Raw genomic sequence first — 16,148 nt, 5'->3', positions numbered from 1 at the left:
ACTGGGTTCTTGGCCACAACTCAATTGTTGATTTGTTGTCAACTTGTATTACGGTTACACCTCGTTGCTCTAGCTTCATCTTACTCAACAAATTTCTAAGTCATAATGCGTGTCACACACACCAAGATGTTACTACATACTCAGCGTCACACGTCGAGAGTGCCACAATCGGTTGTTTCTTTGAAAGCCAAGTAAATGTTGTGTTGCTCATGAAGAATACATAACCCGATGTACTTTTTCGATCGTCTATGTCTCCGCACCAATCACTGTCAAAGTAACCGACTAACTTGTAATCTTCTGTTTTTTAGTAGAATAACCCAAGTGACATCGTTCCTTAGACGTATCATAGGACTTGCTTCAATGCCTTCCAATGTGAATAAATTGGCTCCTCCATGAACTGGCTTATTATGCCGACACTTAATGAAAGATCTGGCCTTGTGCATGTAAGATAACGAAGGCTTCCATCAGGCTTCGATACCTATTTGCATCTACTCGTTCTCCTTCATTGTACTTTGAGAGCTTTGCACCTGGTTTCATTGGTGTTGATACCATGTTGCAATTTTCCATCTTGTATTTCTTCAAAATACTTGTTTCTCCTTGTTTAACCTCCAAACCGAGGAAAAACTTCAACAAGCTCAAGTCTGTCATCTCAAATTCTCGCGTCATTGTGCTTTTGAACTCTTCTATCATCTCATCATTGTTGCCTGAGAAGATGAAGTCATCGACATAGAGAGCGACAAGTATCACATTACCTCCACTCTTCTTTGTATAAAGTGAATGTTCGTGGGGACATTGCTTGTACCCGTTCTCCTTGAAGTATGTGTCGATACGAGTATTCCATGCTCGCGATGCTTATTTCAACCCGTAAAGCGTCTTCTTCAATTTTAGTACCTTCTTCTCTTCTCCAATTTTCATGTACCCGGGAGGTTGTTCGAGGTATACTTCTTCTTCAAGCACACCATTCAAGAATGCTGACTTGACATCCATTTGAAAAATCGCGCATTTGAATTGGGCTATTTGGGAAATGATCAATCAGATTGTCTCCATTCTAGCGACGGGAGCAAACACTTCGTCACAGTCGATTCTTGCATTTTGCTTGTATCCCTTCGCAACAAGTCGTGCCTTGTACCGCTCATTCTCGCCTTGAGCATTCATCTTTTTCTTAAATACCCACTTCACACCTATGGGTTGACTTCCTTCCGGTAATTCTGTCACTTCTCATGTGTTGTTGCGATTAATCTCCTCATCCATGGCAGTTTGTCACTTCGTGTCTCGCACCGCCTCTTCAAAGCTAATATTTTCAACATCTGCCAGAAGACATACAAGGCATACCTCATTTATTGAGTCATACAAATCTCGCAAACTCTGCATTTTGGGTTGTCATGGTTCATCTTCATCAACGAAAATTTATGAGTCTGCTGGTGCACTTGTTGGTGCAACGACTGATGATTCTTCTACTTCGATATTGACTTTCGTCGAATTGTTCCCGTCTCATTCGCTTGTTCATTTACTCGCACATCGCGACTCACTATCACCATCTTGCTAATCGGGCCAAGTAGTTTGTATCCTTTTGTCTTCTCATCATATCCAATAAAGATATACCTTTTGCTTTTGTCTTCGAGCTTCGTTTTTCGTTGGTTTGGTACGTGAGCATAAGCCACACTACTGAACACTTTGAGATGAGAGATTGTAGGCTTTTATTCGCTCCAAGCCTCTTGTGGTGTTTGATCATCTAACTTCGCATGTGGACATCGATTCTGTATGTAGATGGCGCATTGCACAGCTTCTGCCCAAAATTCCTTCGGGATCCTTTTGCTCTTGAGCATTGAGCGAACCATGTCGAGAATGGTCTGATTCTTTCTCTCGGCCACACCATTTTGTTGAGGGGTGTACGGTGCGGTTAGAATCGCCTTATACCTTGCTCCTCGCGTACTATTAGATAAAACCTGAGTTTTTACCGTTTTTCCTTATTCACACGATTTCAGAATATCTCCCAGTTTGACCATTTGACAAAACACGTCGTCGAATGGATAACCAAAATTTTAGAAGGAAATTTTGTAGGGAGTGACACAATTTAGTTGGCCACTCTCCAGACATTTTTAGGATATTTTATATTTAAATAGGAAATTTGTTGAGAATATTAAAACTACCTGATCATTAAAAGCAGTCAAAGTTTATCATTTTCTCCCTCTTTTTTTTACGCATTTTTCTTCCAACAACCAATTTCCTCTCACCCAATTTCTTTGAAAACAACAAGTGGTATCAGAGCCAAGTTGAAGCCATCGATGTATATCATTGCAGAGGAGCCAACCTATCAACAAACAAGTTGAATAGCTCAAGTGGTTAGAATTTTGACTTAACAACACACAGGTCTCAAGTTCGAGTAGAAGAAAATTTAAAGTGTAAAAACACACACATCGTGCGGCACATCTCGGGCAGGCTCACTCACTCCTCCACGCTGCTGTAGTGTGTCGACATCTTCATCACCACCATGAAGAAAGAGGTCGATGCCGTGATGATGAGGCATTCTTCGCCGCCATATTACGATCTGTGGCCCCAGAGATGCTGGCATCTCTCTCCCACCAGCGCAATCGACCTGGGAGGGAATCAAATCCCGTCGGGTCCAGTTTCAGCGAGGGTCGTCTACTCCTCACTAAAGAGGTCCTCACTGAAGAGGAATGGCTTGCTGCACGCCTAAAGCTCCGCGACAACACCGACGAGAGCAACAACGGGATAAAGGAGAAGGCCGAAAAGGAGCCAGCTCTCTTCATGGTAAGTGCATGTGTCCCCATTGTCGATTCCAAATCCACGGAGATGGAGGTAATCGACGACGATGTTGAACTCGAGAAAGAGCTTCAGCGCGTAGCAAAGGTGTATAATGGGATGGTCTGCTGCTTTGACTTTTTCTTTTTCCAATGTGTGTGACAAGCAAAGAAACTCAGCTTCTTGCAGGTCCCAATAAGCGGGTAACTAAGGTCTACTCGTCTTGGAAAGCCTTAGTCAGCGAAGACCAGAACCGATTCAATCAATTGAAATCAATGCGAGTCCGGTGTACAGCAAGTGCGGGAATCCAACATCGAGCAGCTGCGGAAGAAGCTCTCGGAGATCCACTTTAAGGATGGCGAATCCGTCGATGATTTTTTAATGCGGATCACGGGGCTTGCCAACAGTATCACCACACTCGGTGGCAGCATCAGCGAGACAGAACTCGTGAAGAAGATGCTGCAGGTTGTCCCTGATCACCTCGAGCAAGTCGCGAGCGATTTCAATCGAGACATTGCTTGACGTGAACGACCTAACGGTAGAAGAGGTGACTGGAAGACTGCGTAACGTCGAGCAGCGGAAGAAAAATACCATTTTAGCTGTCGACAATGAGGGTCGTCTACTCCTCACTGAAGAGGAATGGCTTGCATGCCTAAAGCTCCGCGACAACACCGACGAGAGCAACGGGTCCTCCTCCAGCCGCAAAGACGGTAAGAAGCCATGGATGTCCCACGGGCGCACGCGCGGGAAAGATGGGAATCAAAAGAAGGCCGATATGCTCGAACTGTGGGAAGAGAGGACACTTGAGCAGGAATTGCTGGAGCAAACTTAGGAACAAGGAGAAGGCCGAAAAGGCCCATGTGGCTCAATCCGAGGAGGACGAGCCAGCTCTCTTCATGGTAAGTGCATGTGTCCCCATTGTCGATTCCAAATCCACGGAGATGGAGGTAATCGACGATGATGTTGAACTCGAGAAAGAGCTCCAGCTGGGCGTAGCAAAGGTGGCACCAGCTAGGGAGCCAATTCAACTGGAGGAGGAGCGAGTATTCGCTCAGATCGGCGAGCGGGACGAGCAACACAAGCACCGGCGAAGGATCCTAGACACAGGGGCAACAAACCATATGACCAGGGCTAGATCTGCGTTCTCCGAGCTTGACTCGGGGATCCGCGGAATGGTAAAATTCGGCGACGGCTCCGTCATCGAGATCGAAGGACGCGGCACCATTCTGTTCGCCAGCAAGGGAGGCAAGCATCGCAAGCTGACCGACGTCTACTTCATCCTGAGGCTCAAGGCTAACCTTGTGAGCCTAGGTCAACTCGATGAGACAGGCTACTTCATTTCCATCGAGCGCGGACTACTCAAAATCTACGATAATCAACGACGGCTGCTCACGCAGGCAAGGCGCACGACAAATCGTCTTTACATCCTGGGGTTAGAGATAGAGCAATCTGTCAGTCTCTCGGCCAAGACCAAAGAGGTATCTTAGAGGTGGCACGCAAGGTACGGGCACTTAAACTTTTCTGCTCTAGAAAAGCTATAGAAGGAAGAGTTGGTGCACGGTTTGCCAGTAATCAAAGGCGTCAACAAGCTGTGCGACGGGTGCCTCATCGGCAAACAGAGGCGCACACCCTTTCCGTCTCGAACATCCTACCGAGTCGATGAGCCGTTGGAGCTTGTACACGGCGATATTTGTGGGCCTATCAAGCTGGCGACCCCAGGCGGTAGGAGTCTCTTCCTCCTGTTAGTCGATGACAAAAGCCGCTTCATGTGGTTAACCCTACTGCAAGCAAAAAGTGAGGCGGCAGAGGCGGTTAAGTGCATTAAAGCGCGAGCGGAGGCCGAATGTGAGAAGAAGATGCGAGTGTTGCGCACAGACCGAGGTGGAGAATTCACCTCGACAAGTTTCGATAAGTACTGTGACGAGATCGGCATACAACGACACCTAACGGCGCCCTACTCCCCTCAACAGAACGAAGTGGTGGAGCGCCAAAATCAGACTATCATCGGGACAGCGAGGTCATTATTGGTGACGGTCGGGATGCCTGGGAGATTTTAGGGAGAGGCAGTAATGACGGCCGTCTATCTCCTCAATCGGTCACCAACCCGAAGCCTTGACGGGAAGACGCCATATGAGGCCTGGTACAACAAAAAACCAGCGGTACATCATTTTTGCGTGTTCGGCTGCGTCGCATACATTAAGATAACACGTCCCCACCTCGCCAAGCTCGATCCCAGGGGGCTGAAGGTCGTCTTCATCGGCTATGAACCGAGCAAGGCGTACAAACTATCTGATCTTGTGGGGGGGCGAGCTCACGTGTCTCGAGACATCGTCTTCGACAAAAGCACCTTCTAGAAGTGGAATGACGTGATCGAGGCAGACCATAATCCAAATCAATTTACGGTGAAGTACCTCATCACCAAGCCGGAAGAAGGAGGAGCCCGGCATCAGCAGCCGTCACCGCCGCCAGCAGGTGCAACCCGTGAACCAGTGGAATTCGCAACACTACGGACTGCGGATTCGACGCTGGATGCCGATCACGATACTGATCTGGAGGCCACGTACCGGAGGATGGATGACCTAGTAGGAGGAGGTGAACCACCTGGACTGGCAGTGCGCGAGCTCGAAGAAGTGGCCGAACTACATGCCATCAGTGCAGATGAACCGAACACCTTCGCCGAAGCAGAAAAGAACCCGTGCTGGCTGAAGGCAATGCAGGAGGAGATGACATCCATCACCGAGAACCAGACGTGGAGTCTGGAGGATATGTCGCCGGGACACCAAGCCATAGGGCTCAAATGGGTCTTCAAACTGAAGCGCCACGAAAAAGGAGAAGTTGTGAAGCACAAGGCCCGTCTGGTGGCAAAGAGCTATGTCCAGAAGCAAGGAGTAGACTTCGAAGAGGTATTTGCGCCAGTGGCAAGGTTAGAATGCGTTCGTTTCTTGCTGGCAATTGCGGCACATTACTCTTGGGAGGTTCACCATATGAACGTAAAGTTTGCTTTCCTTAACAGAGAGCTGAAGAAGACCGTCTATGTTCGACAACCACCTGGCTTCCTAGACAACGACAACCCCAATAAAGTACTACGCCTGCACAAGGCACTCTACGGGCTTCGACAAGCTCCACGAGCCTGGAACGCAAAGCTCGACAGTACCTTACTGTCACTGAAATTCAAACGTTGCGCCTCTGAGCATGGCATGTACACGCACGGCCATGGCAAGAAGTGACTGATCGTGGGAGTGTACGTCGACGACCTCATAATCACTGGAGGTGACGTGGAAGTCCTCGAAAGGTTCAAAGAGGAGATGTCGAAAAACTTCGAGATGAGCGATCTCGGCGTGTTCAGCTACTATCTCGGCATCGAAGTGCAACAGAATTCTACTGGCATCTCCATCTGCAAAGTGCATACGCAAAGAAGCTGCTAGACACAACTGGGCTTGTGGACAGTAATCCTACAAGGACGCCAATGGAGGCCCGACTCCAACTAAAGAAGGCCGACACTACAATGACAGTCGACTCCACCAATTACCGCAGCATTGTCGGGAGTCTGTGCTATCTGGTAAATTCTCGTCCTGATCTTGCTTATTCTGTTGGATATGTGAGCCGGTTTATGGAAGCACCTAGAGAGGAGCATCTAGTGGCGGTCAAGCACATTCTGCGCTATGTAGCCGGAACCAGAGGCTGGGGTTTAAGATACTGCACAGGGAGCGGAAAGGAGAAACTCAAGCTGGTCGGCTACAGTGATAGTGACATGGCAGGTGACGTTGATGATCGTAAGAGCAATAGCGGAATGATCTATTTTCTCTCAGGCGGCGCAATCTGCTGGCAATCAACAAAACAGAAGGTAGTTTCTTTGTCTTCTTGTGAAGCAGAATACATCGTCGCTTCGATGACAGCAACACAAGGGATCTGGCTTGCGCGACTAATGGAAGAACTCATCGGGAGAGAAAGTGATCCACCAATGTTATACGTAGACAACAAAGCTACGATCTCCCTGATTAAAAATTCAGTTTTGCATGAACGAAGCAAGCACATAGAAATCAGATTCCACTACATTCGAGAATGTGCAGATCGATGGCTCATCAAGATTGATTACATCCGAACAGAGGAACAACTTGGAGACATTTTCACCAAATCTTTGACGCAGGTGAAATTTGAAGAACTACGCTTAAAGATCGAAGTTCAAATAATAAGGTAGATATACTACAGGTTTTAGGAGGAGATTGTTAGATAAAACCTGAGTTTTTACCGTTTTTCCTTATTCACACGATTTCAGAATATCTCCGTTTGACCATTTGACAAAACACGTCGAATGGATCACCAAAATTTTAGAAGGCATTGTAGGGAGTGGGACAGATTTAGTTGGCCACTCTCCAGCCATTTTTAGGATATTTTATATTTAAATAGGAAATTTGTTGAGAATATTAAAACTACCTGATCATTGAACGCAGTCAAAGTTTCATCATTCTCTCTCTCTTTTTTTACGCATTTTTCTTCCAACAACCAATTTTCTCTCACCGAATTTCTCTGGAAAGAACACGTACTACATGAAAGCCGTCGAATATACTCGCCACCTCTATCGGATCGTACAGCTTTGATGTGTCTCCCAGTTTCCTTCTCCACCATTAATTTGAACTTTTTGAACACCTCGAATGCCTCGTATTTTCATCAATAAAGGAAATGAAATACCTCTTTCCGTTGAAGGACTAGGGTTTGTTACAGTTCCAAAATCCGAATCTCAAACTCGTCCACTGAGTAAGTTTGCTGCAGTTCATCAGCACTCAAGTTATGATTATTAACGTGACCAGCATCTTGATCAACCATAGATAAAAGCACTTGATTCAACGGCTTATGAACCTGCAGAAGATATACCACATCATTGTTACAACATAAGTTTGCACTCCGATGGGGAAGAAAAATATACAGTTATTAAATTAGACTAGGGGTTAATTGATCCACATATATATGTATGGATCAACTCGAAAGGTTGTTTAGTCCAAAATTCAGCCTTCTTTTGAATTGAGGTTCTCGCATGCTTGCTGAACATACATTCTTCACAAAATTTTCCTTCAAAGTCCATGTTTGGTAGCCCATGTACCATATTCTTGACATTTATAGCAATGAATGTTTGATCGGCCGCCTCTTCCTCGACTGCATCCTCTTCCACACCAATTTACTGTTGCTTTGACTACCTCGACCATTCCCGCGACTTCCTCGACCTCTACCTTGAGTATTTTGAGAGTAGAGTATCTTTTCATCTTTTATTGATGCCTTAGTTTGAAGCGCTTGATCGAGTGTCTCCTTCTTCTTTTTCTTACGTTGCTCGTGTGCCACGAGAGAACTGACAAGCTTATCGTCCGTGAACGTCACTAGGTCCTTCGACTCTTTTATGGCACATACAACATTCTTGAAGTTGTCTGTTAACGACCTCAAGATCTTCTCCACAACCCGCGTCTCGGGTAACATTTCTCCGTTTGATTTAGTTGATTTATCACGGTCTGTATGCACGTAATGTAGTCAGATACATTTTCTGACTCCTTCATCTTCATGCTCTCCAACTCGCCACGCAGAGTCTGGAGATGCACCTGCTTGACTCGGTCGGCTCCTTTGAACACTTTATCTAAAGTGTCCCACGCTTCTTTTGAAGTAGTTGCCCTTGCAATCTTCTTGCAATCTTCTCAAAGCCTGACTTGTCAATAGCCCGGAACAGCATGTATAATGCTCCCTCGTCCTTTGATCGTAATTCTTTTAGCGTCTTGTTTTGTGCCGCCGTATAACCTGTGGTATCCTTCAGTTCATCGAAACCTTCTTCGACCACCTCCCATGCGTCCTGAGAACCAAGAAGAGCTTTCATTTAGATGCTCCAATTCTTGTAGTTCGTCTTCATCAATTGTGGTAGCGGCATTTGTCCCATCATGTTTGTCATCGGCTCTGATACCAATTTGTTGAAAATAAAAGTCGCTCTAATACCAATTTGTACAAAATAACAATCCGCTCCGATACCAATTTGTAGAAATAAACGCTTGCTCTGAAGCTAACTTGTTAAAATAACTCTCACAAAGCTGTGAAGGTGATGTCAAGAAGGGAGAAACAAAGAAATTATAAAAAAGCCATTTTCTGTTAGACTGTACTTACTCTGCTCTGGCTCAGCTAAAACAAATTAATTCATAGGTTTTCTAAATTCTAAAATTGCCTATCCCATAACCCACTCTCTCCTAAAATAATTATATGCCCTTCATTTTTTTCTTTCCCTTTTTTCTTTTTAGGACTCAATTTCAAAAACCTTACTAAAATTAACAAAATTAAAAAAAAAATCATTTAAGTTTATTCCCTTGATGGGTTTTTAACAAACTGAGTTGAAATTCATCCCAAACGACAGATACATGGTGTATAGGACTATAAAGTTAGTGAAGAAATCGTGTCAAGATATTCAAAGGATTTACAAGAAAAATGCTAGTTTCAAAGGCTTTTGATCTGTTTTGCGAGGGTGTCTTCAATCTTCCTGAGGTTGAAGATGACACTAACATGGTGGTTCAAGTGAACCGGTCATATTAGCCATTTACACCTTTGCCTTGTTTATTGATAGATTCACCTATTTTTAGATGGGTTCTCACAAAATATTTTGTTTTTTTCGGGACACTAAACCCAATTTTACACCTACCCAAGAAATTTAAGGAAATGGAGCTTGGAGAGGCTACAAAAAAAAATGGTTGTGAACATACATGAGCATGTAAGTGACCGGTCACATAGAGCAAGTTTCAAAAAAATATTTGTAGGAATTAATTAGGTTCATGGGCAAATAATTAGCAATTATGTTTAAGAGCCTAATTGACTCAGATTCATGATAGTTGAGTTGGAAATAAACTTAAATGAAAAAAAGGGTAGTTTTTAATTTTGTTAATTTTAGCAAAAAACGGTAGTTGTAAGAAGAAGATAGCGAAGAAAAAAAAAATGATTGGTTGTCCATGGTAAAGAGCAGAGAAATAGTTAAGTACAGTGTAATTGAATAAAAATCTATTTACAGAATAAAAATAATTACAAAGAAAGAGGGGGAAGATTGATTAAAGATTTGTACAACTCAATTAGAATGCAACCGAAACAAAAAATAAGATTAAGAAATTAAAAACCACAAACTAAATATAGAGAGAGTTAAATACAGAGAGCAGTAAAGCCAAATAAGATTTTTAATAAAAATATAAGTACAGACATATAACATTTCAAGACTTTTAACAATGTACCTAGGTAAATTAGAGAAATAATTTTGTAGATTTCAAACTTGAAACTAATGTCATGGGCTCACATAGGTTGACTCGGATTTCAAAGGACGAGAATCGAACTTTCATTAAAGATATATTTGTGACAACGACTTAAGCTAGCCAGGTAAGTGACCTTACTATCGGTATGGTTATATTTGATGTTGACACGTGCCCTGTGGTTCTGCACGTGTCATATATATTGATATGTGTAAATTGTTTGTGAATCGATATGCTTCCTATATGTTATGTATATGTTATAATATGTTAATTGTATGATAATAACTACGGTACGATGTGTTCAAGGATATGTTTGAGATAGGATACAAAAAGGATGCACAAAATGAAATGTAACGATAGGAGTAAAATACGTTCATGAAACGTTAAGGTTAGGTTACATATCGGAGTGATATGGATAAGAAAGATTGATGGAAGAATACGGTTAGGTTATGAGTAGAATGGGATAGATTTGTGATAGATTGATAGAACGATAGCGTTAGGTTAAGTTCTTGTGATGATATGACTAAGGTACGTTCACGTAATGATATGTCTGTGATAGGTATAAGAACGTTAAAACTACGATAAGTTAGAGAACGATATGACTACGAAGTGTTTTCGTTATGACTTGTTTATGATATGATACATTGTGATGCAATATGTCATGGTATGATGTGTATATGATGAAATGTTATGTTAAAAGCATAGAACATTATGTTAGGTTTCTTAAACTATGTGTATACAGTATGATATGAATGACATGAAATTACGATAAATGACATGAAATATAACCCCGTTAGAATTATGTATGATTTGAGAACTGAAGAATGAAAAACGATATGATATGAATGATGAACGATATCTGAAAAGATATGAAAAATGATATGATATGTACATAATGCTAGGAGGGTTATATTAAAGGTAATGAAAATGGAAAAGTTTGGGACATCATGCATTATGTGTGCTCATGCATTTGGGGGATACCCATATCCCATCACGAGGGTACGGATGCTTTGCATAGTGCTGCCGTGACGGTTACTAGTTCTAGTCGGTGTCCGGCCTAAGGGGTTCCCAGAGTATGCCCACCGGATAAGGAAGGTGGCCCAGCGGCGCGCGAACTCGTTGGTGAGTCCATACTTGCACGTATGGACTGTGTGTAAAGTATATTGTACACGTCCGAAATTCCCCATTAGAACAGCACCGTAGGGAAAACGGAATGAAAGATAGGTCTCATTCTTTCATTGCATGTGATTATTGCATTTAACCCCAATAGTGAATCACTTAGTATTTCTTTAAATACTCAAGTCATGTGCTACATTTTTTAGGTAAGGCAAGGCATTCATGTATGGCTGACGACGGCATTGCAACAATTGTTGTCATCGAATACTAAAAGTGCATAACTTATTTGATAATGAATAACTAAAAAAAAGAAAGCAGTCAAAATTTGCAAAATTATATCAATTTCCAAGTAAACGAAGTTAGTGTTTATTTTCTTGCATGAGATAGTTAGTTTTAATTTACTTATATGTTGTTTTAATCTAGTCTTCCATTAAAAGTAACATATAAAGATTTTTTTTGTTAAATATGTTAACTTCAGACTTACCCTTGAGATTAAATTGTTTCTTTGTTTATTTTGAATTTTGCATTACCCGTTGTTATGTCTTATGTTACATTACATGATTATTTACCATAATTAAAGTCATGAGATAAAAGGTGATTGTGGAAATCCAATACTATATACAAGGAATGTAATTTGTTTGAAGGTTGATCACGACTAAGTCATTATGCACCAAATGTACTTCCAAAATTTGTACACACTCATTGTCAAATTAACATTATGGGTGAGAAGAAAGATAAGGAAGAAAGGAGTTATATGTCTACCCACCTCCTTTCAACAACTTAGAAAAGAGTTATTGTCAAATTAATATTCGTTACGTTTCTTTTGTTCGAACTAATTAGTCGTATAGATCAAGCACTCGACCCATTATATGTAGCACTTATTATTTTGAGCAAGAGTCATGGCATACCGGCCACGGAAAGTGCTTCAATATCATAAACAAAACAGAAAGGTAAGAATGTATGTTTCCTTCAAAGATATAACTAAAATACGAGAGAAATAAATTAAACTTAGAAAGAGTATTCATCAAAGTCAAGGTCAAAGTGAGGATCTAATTTATTCTATTCTCTTAGTCGCCAATGTCTTCCCATTATTCACCTAAACTTACACCATTTTCCAAACAAAAACAATAATTAAAAGCTACCACACCTCAAGTACTTCCAAAATTAATTCCACACGCGTACCCAAATACTTATGTATGGAGGACAATGGTTAGTTTAAGTTTGAGAGTCAATTTTATTATTGGTTTTTTAATCTCAAATTAATTAATTGATGTTTTTTATGATAACAAATCTACACTTAATTATTAACAATTATCAATATTTTGAATTGTCCACATTGTAAGATTGGGAATAACGATTTTAACGTCTTTTTCAATCACTCAAATTAAAGCTAAAACGAAAAAGTTACCGATCGAAACAAGATACTCGACAGGACGATGTGGCGGCAAAATTGACATGATGGACCAATCAAAGCATGACACTTAGAGCTTTGGAAGAGTAACAAATGGTGGAGTTTTTTTTAACTAAATAGAAATAAAATTATTTATACATCATATATCATACGAATTATAAAAATAAAAAAATCGTTACTCACATTATTTTTATTAATATTATATTATTATGTTTTTAATATATTTTTGAAATTTGAATTTAACGTTACTCACATTCTTTTTATTTTTATTATTATATTACTGTATTTATATTAAATTTTGAATTTTTACTCATTGATTTTTTTTTTTTATTTTTATATTATATTATTATATTTAAAAATAATAATAAAAATTTGAAAATTTTTCTTTAATATTTACTTTCCATATTAATTCATATTTTTTACATTTTTCTACTCTATTTAAAGTCAATCATTTACTCGTATGCACACACAACTTTCATAATTTCTTTAATCTCAATTTTTCTAAAGCTGGAAACTTTCAATTTTATTTTTATTTTTATTGTAGTGTGAGAAAATAGTAAATTTTTATTGTATCGTGGGAAAATAGTTTGAGTCATCAACTTGTAAACTTACTCTCTTACAAATTTTATTTCTATTTTTAATGTATGGTGAGAAAATAGTTGTGAGTAATCAAATTTTTACGTTCTCTATGATGTGTTTCTACAAAATTCAAATATTTGTACTAGTTTGATCCTGAGCCAGGAAAGGATTGAGTTTGTTTCTTGAACTCGTAAAAGAGTAGTGTAGTGGTTGGGCTCTGAATACGAGGAAAGAGTGAAGAAAGGGTTATTCAACTTCACAAGAGGCAATTAGGGAGTGGAGTAGGTCGAGTTTAACCGAACCACTGTAAAACTACCGGCATTACTTTTTCTAACTCTTTCCTATTTAACCTCAAAATTGTTATTGTCATTTATTGGATGATCTAAGTTGTTCATAATTGTTTATGGTTATTTCTTGAACTATTTTATTGTACTAATTATCATCGTTTACTTATTTCTAAAAAGTTTCATAATTATAAAAATTAATCACGCTTAAGATTGTTAAAACCTTATTCACCCCTCTAGGGTTGCGTACCGATCCAACATCTATCACCCCATAAAAAAGAAAAAAAATTATATATTCAAATCTAAGACGGCTCCTCTTCAACCTAAAGTTTGAACTCTCACTACTAAAAAAACGAGAAAAGAAAAAAAAACGAACAAATTACCCCAATTGCTTATTGTTAGGAAATTTACATGGTCAATGGAAGTATCTCAATAAAAAATAATGAGGGTATTAAAAAGAAAAAGAAAGAAAATTATCCTTGTTGTTCAGGGTAGTTGCATCACAAATGTGGTAATGCTGCAAACTTCAGAATGCTAGATAATGAGCATTAACCTATATAGTCATCCTTTGAAAACTTGTGTGATCCCCACTACCTGTGGAAGCAATCATAGAATAGAGGGATGACTTGAAAGATTGGGAGAGAAAAAAAATAAAAATTATGATCCCAAATCACAAAAGTAGAAGGGATGACACCTTGGTAGAAGTATTTTTGGGAATACAAAGGAAGTGAGGAATAGAAGTTGATTATGAGTGTAAGGTGAAACGTGGGGTAAAATTGAAATTAAGGTGAGGAGAAAGTATATGGAATGGGACCTTAATACTGCAAATAGAAATACGCTGAAAAAATATATTTGATACTCAGAAAAGGAATGACTTGTTATGCCTTTTGAGCTATCTAATGTTATGCCTTTTGAGCTATCTAATGCTCCAATTGTGCATGCTTCAGCCCGCAAGATGCTTCAATTGTGCCCACTTTAGCCCGCAAACAGCCCAGCCCTTGTTTAGGCCTACGCCTCATTTACTACCCGGACCACTGCCTCACGCGACCCACGTGTGCACTCTGCCTCCAGCTCCCAGCTTAGCTCAATGGCCTCGATAGCTTTACATCAACGTATTTGGCTCGGTGTACAGTTTTGATACCGTTCGCTACGTTTTCGACTCTCCTCAAGCTGTATTAAGGGCAATTGAAGTTAGAAAGAGTCCTATTTACCCAATTTAAAAAGTTTTAGGATTTATATGGGGAGGAATCACTATGTTTGGCTAGAATAAGTTATTAATATGTCATAGAATGTGATTTGGATGGGTATAAGTGAAGTTAAACATTGAAGCATAATTTCAAAACGGCTATTAAATAGTTAGGGACTTTGGCGAAGGCTAACCAAGTAAGGGACTTTATTGTTGGAGTTGGAAAATTTAATGATATATGATGGCGCATGCCCCGTGGCTCTTGCATGCTCCATAATATTTATGTTATGTTTACGTGTTCTATATAATGACATATGATGTTATGCATGCGATATACATTATGCCATGTTGTGAATGAAATGAAATACTATACCAGTCATGTTATGTCTTGACATGTAAAGCTATGTGATTGATTATGTGATGGCTACCATGCATACATGATGCATATATGTACTATATTATGGATGAAAGAAAAAAAGGAAATGGTGTGGATGCTATGCTATGACGGTAAACCATGAGGATCTCATGCATTTATATATGTCAAGTGCATCAGGATACTTCCCCGTTATGTTATCTTAGTACGAACGCGTACCTTTGATATTTTATGTTCGTCATGATATCATGCAAGCCTTTCTTTTTTGTGACATCCTGTGATGCATTAATGCCCGACCAAGTCAGACCTAGCAGGTACATATACGATCCCGCCTAGTGGGTCCATGTGCACATGTGTAGGTCATGTGTTGGGAAGTACCACACATCTAACCCTGCTCAAAACTGGAAAGAGTCCAAGGTCGTGCTACGATTTTAAGGGATAGGTTCCAATGGGATAACTACTAAATATTTCTTAAAATACTCAAGCCCGTGCTATCCTTATTTTTCAGGTAAAGGTAAAACGTCCTTGCACGGATGACAATGAATTCTGGAGTGGTCATGAAACTACATAGGGCAGTAATATGCATTGATTTTCATAGTAGTTGATAGGTGGCTTTTGGTTTTCGTACTCAAATGCTTTTTTATTTTTATTTGCTTGTTTTAAATTAAATGTGTAAGCTCATGGCTTTATTTGAAAAAATTTTATTTTAAATTTTCGCATATGTTATTAAAAACATGCATGTGGTGAAGTCTCTAATTTAACCAAGAAATTAGGTTCGGTACATTTGGTATCAAAGCTCTAAGTTTTTCGATCCAATAGATTGATCACCTATGATGTAGGCCCAACTTACTTCCATGGCCATCGAGCCCTTTAGTTGAATGATGCATGGGGGTTGGTTGATTATGACAATGTAAAATTTGGCATGTTATGTTTGATATGTTCGTATGAATATGATAAAGCCAAGTTAAATACATTCTATCGAGTATGTTAGTATGATTATGATAATGCAAAGTTGACATTTTTTGTTTGAAGTATTTATATGATGGAGAAGAGGTGTATATAATGTATTTAAAGTTTCTTTTGTTCCGGGCGGAATAGCCTCTCATCATATTGCAGCAGGTACATTGGGCATATTAGCGGGCCTATTCCATCTTAGTGTTCGTCCGCCCCAACGTCTATACAA

The sequence above is a fragment of the Cucurbita maxima genome, unplaced genomic scaffold, assembly GCF_002738345.1.
Source record: "Cucurbita maxima cultivar Rimu unplaced genomic scaffold, Cmax_1.0 Cma_Scf00066, whole genome shotgun sequence".
NCBI lineage: Eukaryota > Viridiplantae > Streptophyta > Magnoliopsida > Cucurbitales > Cucurbitaceae > Cucurbita > Cucurbita maxima.
The sequence above is the reverse complement of the archived record's forward strand: the minus strand, read 5'-3'. Positions refer to the sequence as shown.